At 49.0% G+C, this 15,229-nt stretch overlaps 1 protein-coding gene across 11 annotated transcripts in view; it reads right to left on the bottom strand.

Moving 5' to 3' along the window:
- The window catches only part of LOC138287369 (uncharacterized), a 124,085-nt gene that overhangs the window by 52,205 nt on the left and 56,651 nt on the right, over positions 1–15,229 (bottom strand). For 7 of the 11 annotated variants that reach the window (XM_069227746.1, XM_069227749.1, XM_069227751.1 and 4 more), the window contains one exon: positions 3,898–4,006. The gene's annotated coding sequence lies outside the window, so the exon portion shown is untranslated. Of the gene's footprint in view, positions 1–3,897; positions 4,007–4,996; positions 5,152–15,229 lie in introns of those variants that run through there. The other 4 variants (XM_069227754.1, XM_069227756.1, XM_069227755.1 and 1 more) reach the window with 1 other exon arrangement.

Genomic DNA, 15,229 nt, shown 5'->3' with positions numbered 1-15,229 from the left:
AAGAACACCTGTTCTTTGTCCACTTGCCAGAAGGGTTGAGTAGTTTCTAAAAATAGCTCGACCTCCTAAAAAAAGACTCGCCATAGCGAGCGGTCGAGTAGATTTTTCGAGTCCCGATAGTAATATTTAATCCACTTTCACCAGTAAGCAGGATTTTCTACTACCATTCTGGCCATACTAAACGTGACAGGGCTACTCCTTGCAGATCAAAATCTACCATTTAAAAGGTTATAAGGGCAGTTCTAATGCTGGCCTATGAGAGGAGCAGGCCTCACAGTAATGAATAACGGATTTGCAAGTTTTTCACTACCAGGACACGGAAAACACATAAGTACATGTCCTGCCTTTTACTTACATGCCACCCTGCCCTATGGGTTACCTGGGTCCTACTTTAGGGGTGATTTAGGTTATAAGAAAAGGGGAAATTTAAAGCATGACAAGTACTTTTAAATGCCAAGTCGAAGTGGCAGTAAAACCGCACACACAGGCCTTGCTATCAGGCCTAAGACATGGTTAGGGGCAACCTATGTGGGTGGCACAATCAGTGCTGTAGGCCCACTAATAAAACATTGAATTTACAGGTCCTTGGCACATCTAGTGTACTTCACTAGGGACTTCTAGGTAAATGTAATATGCCAACTGGGTATGAGCCAATGTTACCATGTTTTAGAGAGTGCGTACATCCACTTTAGCCCTGGTTAGCAAGGGTAAAGTGCCCGGAGTCCTAGGGCCAACAAAAATGAGGTCAGAAAAAGAGGAGGAAGGGAAAAAGTTTGGGGTGACCCTTCCAAGAGGGCCATTTTCCAACAATGATTGTCAAACAGTTCACTTTACAAAATCCTACAACTTGGCACCCAGAGAAAGAAAAGTGAACACCAATCTCCAGGATAAAATAACCAGCAAGAAGACATAAGCTGGCATTTGACCTTTGTCTTTGAACACACAGCAAATGTGACAAGATTAAAACAAGATTTAAAGGCATCTTTATTGCGCATTCACTTTGAGTGAACAGAGCACCTGTTCTTGTTCAGCTGGAGCTCTCTTGCAAGACCGGGCCAGTAGGCGCGAAAAATAGCTTGCTCTGATAAAATCTGACTCACCATAGCGAGTGGGCGAGTAGATTACTGGAGGTCTGATTAGTAACTGATTTCAGTTGTGTTGGAACACCGCAGCCCTGGTCTCACTGACGCCGCTGGACACCGTCACCGGGCCTCTGCCTGCACCGTGACCTGTGGGCACCGCATGTTGCATCTACCCGCTTCGCACCGAAGCCATCCACGCCAGCGCACCTGACATCATCAGCGCGGAGTTCGATCTGCAACGCGTGGGACTTCAAGGGCCCAGCGACCCCCGCACCAACCTCCGGAACGGACACCACGACGCCGCTCTCTGGATCTCCTCGCAAGGATCACGACGCCCTGCAATTCCAAAAGGTACTGTCTGCGGGTCTTCCTGACACCGTAGCTGGCCCGTGACACCGCGGCCAGCGTGAACTGTTGGTTTTGTTGAAGCCGTGATATCCCCAGGTGGAGCTATCGACTTCAAGGAACTGTCTTTTAAAGTAACTTTTGCAGAATTCATATATTTATTATTGTATGTTGGATTTTTATCGTATTTGGTCTTGTTTACACAGATACATTTTGGCTATTTCTTCAAAAACTGGCGTGGTGTCCATCTCTAGTTTTCACAGTATTACTGTGTGTTATGTGCAAATGCTTTACAAATTGCTTCTGAGATAAGCCTGACTGCTCATGCCAAGCTACCAAGGAGGTGAGCAGGGGTTATCTGAGCAGGTATCTCCCTTATCCTGACAAGAGTGAGGGTCCCTACTTGGACAGGGACCAAACCGACTGCCAACTAAAGACCCCATTTCTAACAATTTGTTACACAAATTGGCTAATTGCCCTTCAGTTTCAAGGGCTTTTGAGAAATATACTGATTGGTCTGGATAACTGGTCTATCTGAAGTGCTCTCCCTGTATGCGTAGTCCCGAGCGATTTCGCCGTGAATGCAACATTAATGTCATTCTTTGGGCACGCCCAAGCTGCATTCCCGGCCACCTGGAACAATAAGTGACAAATGCACTGAGAAATGTTGCTACCCCTTGAGCAGTGGTATGGCAGTGCCCAAAGCCTTCAGACTCAAGCAAATTGTAATCGCCTTCGGCCCAAAGGGTCACTGTGCCACTGCTGGAATGGAAAAATCCCCTGCATAATGATGGATGCGCACACCTACCCTGAGTGCCTCAGTTGCATTGAAATCTGGCTCCCTGGTACTGATTTCTTGTCATAGGCGGACACGGATCACGGATGTGCGCCATGACCTAGGTCTGTAATGCAGCCTAATGCAATGTGGTAATACGGTTGCTTAGACTGGGAGAGGCGCACCAAGCACTACACTAGTGATGGTAGAGGGCTACTACCCTTACCTGGAGTCAATTATCACAAGCATGGTGGCGACAACATACCAGTTTTGGTGCTCAGTAGAATCTGTGGTGCAAACAGGTTTTTTAAAACCTGTGTCACTGGAGTGGGGCTTACTGACCTACCCTGGAAAAGTTCTGTGGCAGTGAACTTATCTCACCCTTTGCCTGCATTGACTGTGCACTACCGGACGTGGTACGATACTTGAGTGTGTGCGCTAGGTTGCGTGTAGGTGGTACATAGCAGGGAGGCCTGTGGGCTCCATTTTTGAAACCCATGGCCTGAAGAGGCTGGAGAGTTGAGGACTGCAACTCCCAGACAGGAAAGATACAGTGCTGACATTCCCGAGGACTGGGCGGAGTCCCACACACTGAAGGAAAGCTTTGTTGCAACTTCAGGGTCCTGTTTTTGCTCAATCCTCAGAGCACGACAGAGCAAAAGAGAAATTAAGTAAAACTTGCTGAACTTTCTCAGTTTAACCAGACGTGCAATGCAAAGGCTGTGCCAGGAAACCTACTCTGCATTTTCCCCATGCTTAACATTTTCTCTCAGACTGTGAATTAGGATGGTGAGTTAGAGAAAGTCAGTAACCCTAAGCAAGGACACACTGTTATGAGCTGCTAGCTATCAAATATTGATTGAGCTAGCGCTGAGCAACTGATCCTACCCAGCGGGCGCCAATTCCTTTTTGCTGGACAGTTTTACCAAATCGCAGAAGATGTGTCATTCAGCAAATGGTGATCAGTACGCCAAAAGGGGTCCGGAGAACCTTTAATAATAGCAGTCTCCCGCACAGAGAGCAGGGAGACAGGCAGACCCACCTATTTTTTTTTTTTTTTTTTTTTTTTTTTTTTTTAAGAACTGAAGGTGTAAGGGATCCCTTCAGCTGCACAAAATCATGCCAACAGTGGAAGAAAGCAAAGTAACAGTAAGGAAAACCCAAAGTTGGTGGTGTGTGGGAAGCATGAAAGATGGAGAGGGTGGCAAACGTTCACCGAGCTAAACACAATTATGTCAGAAGAGAATAGGAAACTCCTCCAAAAAGGGACACAAAAAAACAAAACAAAAAACAAAAACAAATCACGTTCTCCTTAAACTTAACAATAATTGTACTTAAGTTGTTTTTTAAAGAAAATAAATCTTTAAGCATCAATATATTTGACTTGCCAATTACATTAATAGTTTTCCTATTTCACATAATTGTCACTCGCTGTTTTAACGCATGTGCCCTTAATTCGCCTGGCTAGTTTCAGAATTGGGCCATATGACAGCAAACTGGTCAGTGCCAAGACTTCTGCTTGGCCTCATCACGAGTAACGTGGAGCTGTGTCTGCAGTGGTCTACCGCTCCATCACAGTGCTAGCGGTGTTGTGATTTTTGGACCCAAAATTACCCGATCTGGAGTTTTCTCGACTTGGCAGTCACAGGCTTAAACCAACATACTGTGGGAAACAAGTGATTGTGCTTCTCTTACCTGTGGGAGTATCAGAATCGAGGTCAGTGAGTGGCACAGACTCTAGAGGTAAGAGGAAATGGTAACGAATTGACAGATTTTCCCAACTCGTGCTTAAGACTTGATTGACCTTAAAAAAAAAATGAAGGAGACAAAACGGTTTTAGTGTTCTAAGCGCCACCGAAAGCGAAGTACAAAAGTGAAGAAAGAAAAAAACATATCAGTTTAAATATACGAAAATAATAAAACAGGCAAAAAAAATCTAAATATATTAATTATATGTATGCACCAGGCATCGTAATTTCCCACCAAACAAATAAGTGTAAAAACATAGAATTTGAGGGAATCGAGATAAAAAATGAATAAATGAGTTTAAACTAGAGACACAGTAAGAAAAACAACGGACAAATCTAATTAAACAAACGAGGCAAGTTCTGTTTTTATTAGATGGTGTGATAAAATGTAAAGCTTTTTTCTTTTTTTTCTGGCTCTTGGACAAAGAGCACGTAACCTCTGCTACTTAGCTTATGGCACAGTAAATTGTTGTGTTAGTTCACTCTGCGCCTCGGGACCAAACAAAAATATATCATGTCTGCTACTTATCTGGCTGCTAGGTAAAGAGTTTAGTTTCTTTGTCCCCAGCTGAACACTTCACAATCTCGGTTATTTAGATGGTCATTTAGATACTGGCCAGGCAGACAGGGAGCTTCCTTTGCTGCCTATTTGCAATAACACTGCAGGATGTTGGGTATTTAGCCGGAGAACAGCTAAATCCCCGGCACCTTCTAGTAAAGAAAAGGGGTTCAGTACTGACGAGCACTAAGTGTAAATGGAAGAAGACAGCATCGGTTGCAACAATAACCCCTTTAATAGGAAACTCACATAGCAGCACCGGGCCAGCTGCCCCTGCACCAATAATGTGCGTTAAAGGAAAGGGGAGGGGAGGGGCTGGGGAACAAGACACGGAGTGCTGCAGACTGGAGGGCAGGAATCTGCAGGGACGTAAAGCGGAGCCTGCACCCAGCTGTGGGGTCCGGGGGAGACGCAGGGTACACGGGGCCGCAGGCCCTGAACATTCACTTGGTGTTATCGAGGTCACCCGGTCCTGTCCAGCACTCACCTCCTCCGCACCCTTCTGAGACGGTCCTCGCAGGTGAGGCCTGGCGCCTTCCCGTCGGGTGATCCCAGGGCTGCGGATTCCGAGATCAGGGGCGCTCTGGGAGACAATGGCCCCTCTCGAAGACGATTGGGGAAGCCACTGTCGTACTGCGCCTGCCCGGCACTAGCCGGAATCAAATACACTGCGCATGCCCAGAAATAGTAATACTAAAGTCAATACGCGTTCCCCGAACATGACATAAGTGTTAAATGCACTGCGCATGTCCATACAATGAGACACTAAACTCCTACCACTTTTACTGCACATCAAGCGAACCACGAGCATACTGTACTGCGCATGCTCAGAAACAAAATACTTACTCTCAGGACACACAGCACCAGTGCTGACACTCACTGCTAAGGCACATTAATAGGGAAGGGAAAGATGTGCAGCACCGTGGTTCACCCCTCTTCCAAGAGCCTGCCGAGGGGAGAAAGGAGTGTATGTCTGCCCAGAGTCGTTTTAAGACATTTTATTTCCAGGGGTCGAAGTGTGGGGTATCTGGGGGGATGGGGATGGGGATGGGGGGCGGGGGGCTTACAACGTGTCCATCCTTTTTTTAATTCAGGAAAATCAGCTCCCCAATGTTTTGTGAAAAGACAACCGCCACGGGATGGTTAATTCCGGCATTTGAGACGTCTCAGCTGAATTAGAACAGGAAGGAGTTTCCTGCGCTGCCAAGCCTAGGGAGGGACAGAGAGCTGAACACAAACTACTCTTCTTTCCGGGGTGCCAGCAGCCTTAAACAAATGTTAATGTGCACACCTGGTCAAACAGCAAATGTAAAAGGTTGCTTGGAAGCCGGGGTTCGCCTTAATTGATGAAACAGCTTGAAGCTTCCGAGTGACACATTTATTTTTGGGAGTGGTATTTGCAGGGAAGTTACCTGCTGAGTTGTGAAGTTCATGCTGATAATGGCCAATTATAAAATAAAAATTGCACTACATACAATCTGGGTATTACTAAAAATCTATATTTCAGAACACTTTATTTCAAACAATGTTGCACATTGCCTAAGCCCATCTTATACTGTGTATAATACAAGTCTAAAATAATGACTGATATATTCACAGTGCTTTCTGTCAGAGGTTGAGACAGCATAGCACTAAAAATACACACATTCTCCACTGCACCAACCCGGATACAATTCTGTGGCTTTCTGGTTAGATACAGACCTCTGCAGTGCATTAACTAATGGAAGTTTCAAAATAGAAGATGGTGCGTTTCACACTGATTAACTTAACTGGGATTTTTTTTTTAAGCTGTGCATTAACTTTTTATGTGGTTACCTGAAAGTGAAAGACCAAAAGGAGTTAAAGAATATTTAGTTTTTAGCTACGCCTTTCACCCCGACCCCTCACTCACTGCCCCAGCCCCATTGCACGCAGCATCTGAGTCCCATTTTTTAATACACACCAACCACTGTTTATATCCCATTCTCACCCTGTGCCAGGGCCAGAGGAAGGAGCTGTGCTTCTAGTTACTGGTGATTCTGGCAGCTTGAGCTCCCAATCATGGAATAAGTCCGTCAGAGTCTAACCCTGGTCTGGATTTGGCCTGGCAGAGCCCTTGCTCAGCTGTGGATACAATCTGACTACACTCAAACTCTGCTTTACTGTGGACTATGTTATGGCTGTGCTATAGATCACTCCTGGCTTTGCTGACCTTGTGCTCTCACTGTGCTGTGGTTCAAACCTAGCTCTAAGGAGTTGTTGTAAAGTGCCCTTTTGGATGGTCACACCCCAGTTTTTGCTGCTTGATGCTGTCGCTTTTGATCTGAAAGTGGACTGGGACATGTTAACCAGCCCCCTGTGCCAGTGCTCATTCCCTTAAACTGTAACTGTGAATTGGATAACCCAATTGGCAAGTATTTTACACCCCTGTAAAGCCCTGGTAAATGGTCCAGTGGTACCAGGGCAGGGATGGTAAAGGGGTCACCAGGGGTGCAGCACTGATTGTGCCACCCTCGATAACCCGAGCAAAAGCAAGGTCTTCAGGACTGCCATGTCAGCCCTGCATGAGCAGCTCGCCGGCTCGAGGTCAAATGTCCACACCATGTGCAGGCAGAGCCCAATCATTGCCCATTTTGTAAGTCAGTTACCCCTAAGGTAGGCCTCCCATAGCCCAGGAGGCAGGGTGTGTTATGCTACAAGTTTGGACATATATGTGCAAGCATATATGGCCCTGCGGTAGCATTTAAAACTTAGTACTACCACAAGTGACCAGCGGTCCATAAGATAACATAGGCCGGCACCCAGGCAAACCCCTAGATGCCCAGTTCCCTAATGTTTGGTATCAATCACCATGCTTTGTAACCCCTCAAACGACTGTCGTGCAGGGGATAACCTAGCATGTACCCAGGTGCCGTCCTTAGAGGATGCCCACTGAAGATACCAACTTTCCCATGCCTTGGTGGGCTTTCCCAAATGTTTTCCCCCAAGCCAGAGATGTCTTCTCATGCTGGGGAGTGCATGCTGCTCCTAGCGGTCAAAACAGAGGTCTGTGCCAGACGGAAATAACACCTGGGCCCTGCCAAGATGGATAGTGAATGGACCCATCACAGTGGTGAGCTTCAAAGACTGCTCCGCCGCTGGACAAAGGAATTTGTCCCCCACTCCAGGACAAAGCCTCCCTCTGCCCCAAGGAACCTTCTCAGGTGGGCATGCGAGAAAATGAGCTAGTCAGCAGGCGGACACTCCCTAAAGCTGGCCACACCTTTAGGGTAGACCAACTGGAGTGACATGTGCAGGATGGTGCATGTAGTCACCTCAGGGGTGGATTAGCCGCAGGACTAGATGCTCATTGGCTACTAGCCCTCACACCCCATAATGACCCATAAATATAGGATTTAAGGGGCACCCATAACAACAGAACCTCATATCTGCTGTGAACCAAGAAGAGACCCAAGTCCACGACAAGGCAGGACTCCACGAAGAAAGGAGCTATGTTCTGCACCTGTGGTAGCCACTCTGTACCCGCTGGATTTCGACTCGTGAGAAACCGGCTCCAAAAGGGAAGGTGAACCCCTTTGCAACCAAACCCCTTCACCAGGTCTCCCTAGGACTACTAGTACTAGTCCCCTGATGATGGCGGAACCAAATCGCACATCCACGACTACTGAAGAACTGTGCACCGGAATATGAAGTGTGGCCACCCAAAAGTAACTGGTAAGAGCATTCAGAGAACTGCTAACCCGATCCTCAGTGAGGCTCAGCTTTCTGCATCATTCCCCTGGTCCTCTGGAAGAAGATTTCTCCAAACGCTCTGCTGGCTGGCACCAAGGCTTGTTGGTGGTCAGCCCGACTACTACCTGCTTTACTCGATGCTCCAGGCCCAAGAATCCATTGTCACCATTCAACAATCTACCCCAGTGGCTCTGTTGTCCTGTCTTTGAATCTCCTTTAAGCCTGCCTTGGCACTCCTGGTAAAGTCAGCACCCACGGATCCCGCTCAGCTCCATGTATAGCCAGGAGCAACTCTGCACCCAAGACGTCAGAGTGTAGCCGAGCCGTTCTGCCTGGTGATTTCTGGTCCGAGGCCAACTCCAAGCTAAGTTCCAAAGGGCTTCACTGAACTAGACCTGCAAGTCACCTTTTGCTAAGGAGCCCACTCCAAGACTACAAGTCCCACTCAGCACCAAGGACAGCTACCACCTCTATATTCCGCGACCCCCGTCCCGAGCCTGGTAAAATTGTACTGGCTGTTGAAGCCTGTTGATCTGTGTGCCTGCAAGACCTTAACTCCAAGTGGGTTCCACAGAACTCACCCCGCGAGTGACCTATTGCATAGTCTTCTCCCACTAACCACAATGATATGGTTTAACAACTCTGCGAAGTACTGACAGATTTATTGCTCTAAAATTGCTACCTCTAGTTATCTACTTAGTTTTGGTGTCTAAAATCATATAAAAAAATAAATAAAAAAAATCGTTTTTATTTTTATATATCATTCGAGTCGTGTCAATTACTTATTGTCCATGTTAGTGCTGTGAAATGCTGTGAACACATATACCTCTAAGAAGCCTGACTGCTCTTTGCCACTCTACCAGGACTGAGCTAAGGTTTACTAGTGTGAATCGGAGGTTCACTTTTGGGGATTGTGCTAGTATTACAATGTAAGACTCCCAACTCATACCACATAATACTTCCACCTTGCCTCAACTGTGCTTTGCATCAGTCCTGGCTCTGGAGCATTTGTGACCTGGATGTGGTTTGGATCAGTCATGGCTCTGCTGTAGCTGTGCTCTGGCTCCACCCTGGCTCTGATGTGCTTGTGCCCTGGCCCACTCCTGGCTCTGCTGTGCTTGTGCTCTGCATCAGTCCTGGCTCAGCTCTGGGTGCACTATGGTCATACTCTACACAGTGCATGCAATATAGGTAAGCTAAGGCAGGGTGCACTATAGTGCATGTGTGGGCATCGATGCATAAGTAATATGCTCCTACTGTGCTCCTGCCAAACCTGGGACATGGTAAGTGAATAGAGCAGACATTTTACATGCATGTGCTGACACTGGTCAATACAAGTTTCACAGCTACACAATGGCCACTCTGAACCCTGTTTTTTTTTGGTATCAAGCGGCTCAGGAAAAGAAATCCAAACTGGTGCCAGTATTAGATGTACTGCAAAATGTAACCAGGGGTCACTTTAGAGCTGCCCCCGCAAAAGCTAATCACCCTGATATGGTTGTTGGCTGGTCACAATCAGCCTGCCACCACCAGACAAGATTTTGGAACCTGGAGAGAGAGCCATTGCTCTCTGGGTCCAGAAAACAAAGCCCTTCTTGGGCAGAGGTGTTACACCTCCTTCCTCAGGAATGTGACCAGCCCTGCCTTCGAGCTTCAAAGGGCTTACCGCCCTAGAAACTCGACCCCCAGCCCTGCTGCTAGCAGCAAACGGCCGTCCCCGTTGCAACCCCCACCTATGGTGAGAGCAACAGCGGGTAAATGCACAAAGGACAGGAGGAGTGGTCACCTCCAGCTTGCACCACCCCTAAGGTGTTCCATGCGATATCCTCTCCATTTCATTTTCCTCCATCTTGCATGGAAGGAAAATACCCTATCAGGGATAGGGAAGTGACCTCTGCCCACAGGAAGTGGTCACATTTTGAGTGTAGCCACCCTAAGGTAGATGACCCATTGGTCACTGCTAGGTACCGTCCTAAATGCCCACTAACTGCAGTATTTAGTGGGTACCCCTAGACCTGGAGATCAGTGTCCAAGGACACAAGAAGACCTGCAACAAAGAAGACCGAAGGCTCCAGAACTGCATTCTTGCTGTAAAACAAAAATGTGCCAAACCCTCCCTGCTGCACTGAGGACTCGACAATCACCGCTGAGTGGTTGCCCGGACATCTGATGAACTCTATAAATCTCAGAGGGACCCAAAGACCAGTGAAATCCAGTTCACTGGCCGGCTTCTGCCCAAGGAATTGGACCAAATTTCATCAGAAGGACAAACCATGCAAGTGTGCCAGGTTTGGTGGCACTGCGGCCTCCAGTGGCTGAACCATGCAATAGCCAGGGGTACTGAAACCCCAACGTCGGACACCCAGAAGGAAAGTCCACTCCAGACACCAAAAGGACCAGAAGCAAACCCCAGTTGAGGGACTTCAGGAAATGTAAGTACCACCCCCCAGGAGCGGCCATGCTGATCCTCAAACTGACTTGCCTCCTGCTCCCAAGGGCATCTTGGCACACACATCTCTTGACTCACCTATCTGTTCTGCGCCTGGCCTCCCTGGGCCCTGTACAGGAGAACAAGCTGTGCTCTAAGGGTCCCCCACCCCTTGCAACCTCTACACTCCAAGGGGACCGACCGGACTCACCTCAAAGTCCACCTGTACATTGGCTTTCCAAGTGGCCATCCGCAGTGGTCCTGCACCAGCTCCAAGGACTTTTCAGTGTAGGAAAGTACCCTCTTTTTGGCATGGTTACCCCCACTTTTTGCCTGCTGTCATTGTGTTTTGACTGTGTTCACTGGGATCCTGATAACCAGGACCCAAGTGACTGTGCTCGCTCCCTCTAAATTTGGTTGCCTGGGACTTCATACACCCCACATTTGGCATGCTGGTGCCCCCATATAATTCCCTAGTATATGGTACTTAGGTACCCAGGGCATTGGGGCACCAGGCGTTCCCCATAGGCTGCAGCATGTATTATGCCATCCACGGGAGCCTATGCAAAATGTGTCTCCAGGCCTGCCACTGCAGTCTGCATGAAAAGGTGCATGCACCCTTTCACTTCCGGTTACTGCACCAGGTCACTGTAAGTCACCCCTATGGTAGACCCACCTAGCCTTAGGGCAGGGTGCAGGGTCCGGAGTGTGAGGACACCACTGCATGAGCAGAGGCACCCCCACATACTCTAGCTCCATTTTCCTGGACTTCGAGAGGGCAGGATGCCATTTTACACGTTTATTGGCCATAGGTCACTACCTATTTCCAGCTACGTAATGGTAACTCCGAATCTGGGAATGTTTGTTATCAAACATGTCGGAATCATACCCCAATACTATTACCAGTATTGCTTGTATGATTCCATGCACTCTGGGGGCTTCTTAGAGGACCCCCAGCATTGCTCCTACCAGCCTTTTGGGGTATTCCGGCAGCCCAAGCTGCTGCCACCCCTCAGATGGGTTTCTGCCCTCCTGCTGCTTGAGCAGCTCAAGCCCAGGAAGGCAGAACAAAAGATTTCCTTTAGGTGAGGGAGGCAACACCCTCTCCCTTTGGAAATAGGTGTTACAGGGCTTGGGAGGGGTAGCCTCCCCAAGCCACTGGTGTGCTTTGAAGGACACATTTGGTGCCCTCCTTACATAAACTGGTTTGCACCAGTCCAGGGACCTCTAGCCCCTGCTCTGGCACGAAACTAGACAATGGAAAGGGAAGCAACCACTCCCCTGTCCATCAGCTCCTCCAGGTGTCAACTTGATTCTGCCATCTGGAATCCAATGTGGACAGAGGCCTCTGGGAGCATCTGAGTGGCCAGGACAGACAGGTGACACAACCCCCTTCCGATAGGTGGTCACTCTGCTAGGTGACCAATCCCCCTTTCTGAGCTATTAGAGTCTCCCTCTTGGGTGAGTCCTCAGATTCGACGTGCAAGATTCCAGCAGGATTCCTCTGCATCATTTACTTCACCTTCTGGCCACTGGAACTGCAACTGGACCTTCCAGGAACCAACAATCTGCATCCACTACGAAGACTCTGCTTGCAACATTGTTTCCACACCTCCTTCCAGCAACTGCAACATTTCAATGGCTGTGCATCCTCTCTTGGTGCCAAGTCTTCATTATGCAAAAGAAGCAAGAAGGAATCTCCCTTGGAGTGAAGGAGTCACTCCCCTGCATCCGCAGGCACCAACTGCAATGACGACCGGCTGCGTGGATCTTCTCTCATCCTGAGATGCGTGGATCCTGCATCCCGGGTCGTGGCCTGCAGTGGTCCCCTTGGTCCCCTTGGTCCCCTCTACCAGCTGTAGAACTTTGGAGACCGAAGATCCTTGCCTCTCCATGCAGGACAGTTCCCCCCCCCCCCCAGGCACCGCGTGTCTTGCAGCTACCAAGGCTAGTTAGCATCTCTGCCAATGTATCTTCAGGTTCAGTGTATCCCCAGCCCCCAGCACTCTTCCCTGTGACGCACCGCCCTCTGCGTGGTTCTTCAGCGACGTGGAATTCCTTTCCAAGTATGATGTGTAAGCTTCACTGCGACTCCTGTGCTTGCTGCCTGTGGTTCATCTGTGGAGGCTGCCTCCTCCTCTTCTAACTCTCCAGGTCGCCAAGGGTCACCCGGGACTCCCCTCTGTTGGTTTGGTCCCCCTGGAGCTTGCTGGTAACTGGCAGCCCCACTTTTCTTCATTCATGACATTTGAAGTTGCCAAGGCCGGCTGGTGGTTTTTCCATATTACAGACCGACTGCAATTCTTCATCCACCGTGGGACGTCAACTGCATCACTCAGGAACTCTTCAGCTGCTCCAGTGCTGCACTGCTGACAGTCTTTGTTCACCATCGACCTGGTCCTGCATCCACAGATGGGTGGGTAGTGGCTCCTGCCACAACTGGACACCCCAACGTGAACTGGAGTTGGTCCCCTTCTTTTTCAGGTCTCCTTCTTCCAGGATCCACCTTTGGTTTCTTGCAGTCTTGTTTGGATCTTGCAATATCCTTCTCTGAAGTCCTTTTGGTGGGTTTAGGGAAACCAGGTACTTACCTCTCCTGGTCGCTGAGGGGGAACTCTAGTGCTTACCTTGGGGGTTTCCTAGTTCCTCCAGCTCCCCCTCTACGGATTCCATTTCCTTGGGTGGGGGCCCGATTTTCGCATTCCACTTACTTGGTATATGGTTTGGTTGCCCCCTAGGCCTTCAGTATTTCCTATTGCTTTCACTGTTCTCTATTGCCTCTTTATGCTAATTCCTGACTCCTAATGTGTATATAATAGTGGGTTTACTTACCTCCAGTTGGGGTATTGCCTACATAGTATTTTGATATTTGTTTACTATAGTAAAGTACCTTTATTTTTGTAACACTGTGTGGTTGTTTCATGTGTGTAAGTGCTGTGTGACAACAGTGGTATTGCATAAGCTTTTGCATCTCTCCAAGATAAGTCTTGGCTGCTAATCCACAGCTACCGCTAGAGAGCCCTGGCTTCCTAGACACTGCCTACACTTCACTAATAGGGAATACCTGGACCTGGTCTAATGTGATAACACCATAGATGCTCTTCACACACCAGGCCAGCTTCCTACATTCAGCAGTTGTTCCCGCATTGCCTGATGTTATATGTATTTTTAAAGTTTTCTCCCATGATTCCTAAGGTACGTAACGACACACAGAAACAAGACATTTTCTAAACTTTGAGGAACCATATCTTAAAAAGTACTTACACGATCTTGATGATATTGGTCTTAAATTTAAAAAAAAAAAAAAAATCTGAAATATTTATGTAAATTGGTCTAGAGTTTTTCTTTTGAGTGTGTATATTGCTTTACTGATACTGTGAGTACAACAAATGCTTTGCACTTCTCCAAGATTAGCCTAACTGCTCGACCAAGTTACCATAAAAATTAGAGCATTAGGTCGTCTAGTTTTTACCTCTGTAAACCAATGTGTGGCTGCCTGGACCCCCTGCACAGTGTGCCTAGCTTTTCACACTTCATAAAGGGCCTGCCTCCTTCGCACTATAACTCTGCTTTACTGTGGGCTATGTTTTGGCTGTGCCTTGGATCAGTCCTAGCTCTGATGTGCCTGTGCTCTGGTTTCTCACTGGCTCTACTCTGGATGCACTCTTGCCATGCATGTTTTGGCCATGATCTAGCTGCGCTCTAACTCAGCTTTACTGTGGGCTGTGTTCTGGCTGTGCCTTGGATCAGTCCTAGTTCTGCTGTGCTTGTGCTCTAGTTTCTCACTGGCTCTGCTCTGGATGCACTCTTGCTATGCTTTGGCTCTGCTCTGCTGCGCTCTAACTTGGCTTTACTGTGGGCTTTGTTATGCCTCTGCTTTGAGTAAGCCCTGGCTCTGCTCTGGGTGCCCTCTGGCCGTGCTGCGGCTCTGCTCTGGGTGCCCTCTGGCCGTGCTGCGGCTCAGCTCCTGGGTGCCGTTTGGCCGTGCTGCGGCTCAGCTCCTGGGTGCCGTCTGGCCGTGCTGCGGCTCTGCTCCAGGGGGGGGGGGTCACTCTAGCCATGCTTCGGCTCTGCTCCTGGGGGGAGGGGGGGCACTCTGGCCACGCTGCAGCTCTGCTCCTGGGGGGAGGGGGCACTCTGGCCGTGCTGCAGCTCTGCTTCTTGGGGGAGGGGGGGCACTCTGGCCGTGCTGCGGCTCTTGGCCCTGGGGGGGGGGGGGGGGGCACTCTGGCAGTGCTGCGGCTCTGGGCCGGGTGGGCACTCTGGCCGTGCTGCGGCTCTGGGCCGGGGTGGGGGGGGGGCTGGCCGCGCTGCGGCTCTGGGCCGGGGGTACTCTGGGCGTGCTGCAGCTCTGGGCCGGGCGGGGGGGGGGGCGGGGCATCACTCTGGCCGTGCTGCAGCTCTGGGCCGGAGGGGCACTCTGGCCGTGCTGCAGCTCTGTTCTGTGAACAAACAATGGTCCCGCAGCTAACACTTCAAACTAAAATCTACCATATTCATAATACAAATTCCACAGTAGATATGATGGTATGTCAAATTAATTAAATGAAGACCAGGGCCCAAAATATTCCTTCAATGTGA

The sequence above is a fragment of the Pleurodeles waltl genome, chromosome 4_1 (genome assembly GCF_031143425.1).
Source record: "Pleurodeles waltl isolate 20211129_DDA chromosome 4_1, aPleWal1.hap1.20221129, whole genome shotgun sequence".
NCBI classification, from domain to species: Eukaryota; Metazoa; Chordata; class Amphibia; order Caudata; family Salamandridae; genus Pleurodeles; species Pleurodeles waltl.
This window is presented reverse-complemented; position numbering and strand designations above follow the sequence as displayed.